At 45.3% G+C, this 1,098-nt stretch overlaps 1 non-coding gene across 1 annotated transcript; it reads right to left on the reverse strand.

Moving 5' to 3' along the window:
• Window positions 1-708: 708 nt before the first annotated feature.
• LOC118489654 lies at window positions 709-815 on the reverse strand. Its single transcript, XR_004887671.1, has one exon. It is a non-coding gene; the product is annotated as a small nucleolar RNA R71 (small nucleolar RNA).
• Between the last annotated feature and the right edge of the window lie 283 nt (window positions 816-1,098).

Consider the following 1,098-nt stretch of genomic DNA (forward strand, 5'->3'; position numbering starts at 1 on the left):
GAGTTACAGAGAGCTGAGCACGGGACCGTGTTGGTGCAACACGGGGCCGTGTCCAACTTTCCAGTAACAGGGATCCGGAAAACAATCGCTGTATCTCCGACCACGGGCCGTGTTCACTGAGCACGGGGCCGTGGTGAACTTCCTGACCAACATTCTTTTCTGTTTTTATTGCAGCACTTGGAACCAGACAACACATCTGAACTTTCTACGTAGTGTATGAGCTCCAGTTCTAGTAGAGACTTAAAAGAACCTCTAGAAGAACCCGAACGCTTTCTCAGAAAAAGACTTAAAGCTAAAAACCAAGAGAAGGTTTCGGGGGACCCACTTCCAATGGCGGACCAACGTACCCTCATGGATTACCTACGAACCACCATGGGTAATCTCGGCGCCGCTATCAATGCACCGAATGTTGAAGCTAACAACTTCGAACTTCGGCCACATTTGATACAAATGCTTCAAAACTCCGCAACCTTCCATGGGCTTGCGGACGAGGATCCCCATCTACATATTACTAATTTCTTAGAAATATGTGATACCTTTCGGATCAATGGAGCATCAAATGACGCCATCCGCCTTCGAATGTTTCCATTTTCACTAAAAGACTGAGCAAAAGCTTGGCTCAACGCCCTCCCAGTTGGTTCGGTAAACACCTGGGTTGAACTAGCCCAAAAGTTTCTATATAAGTATTTCCCTCCCGCTAAAACGACTAAATTAATGATTGAAATTAATACTTATTCACAAGAGGACGGGGAATCCTTATATGAAACTTGGGAAAGGTTCAAGGAGTTATTGCAAAAGTATCCTCATCATGGTCTTGCGGTATGGCAACAAGTATCCACTTTCTACAATGGGTTGTTGCCACACACAAGACAAAAACTTGACTCTAGCTCCGGGGGACTTTTGGGTAATCGCCGCCCACATGAAATATACAATCAAATTGAGGAAATTGCTCAAACCAATTTTCAGTGGCACACTCCCCGAGGCAATAAATCTATTGCCCCGGGCGCCCATAAGGTTGATGAAAGCACTTCTTTACAAGCCCAAATCGAGGCCCTCTCTTCAAAAATCAAAAAGTTAGAAATGACAAAGACGGTCTCG

The sequence above is a fragment of the Helianthus annuus genome, chromosome 17 (genome assembly GCF_002127325.2).
Source record: "Helianthus annuus cultivar XRQ/B chromosome 17, HanXRQr2.0-SUNRISE, whole genome shotgun sequence".
Classification (NCBI taxonomy): Eukaryota; Viridiplantae; Streptophyta; class Magnoliopsida; order Asterales; family Asteraceae; genus Helianthus; species Helianthus annuus.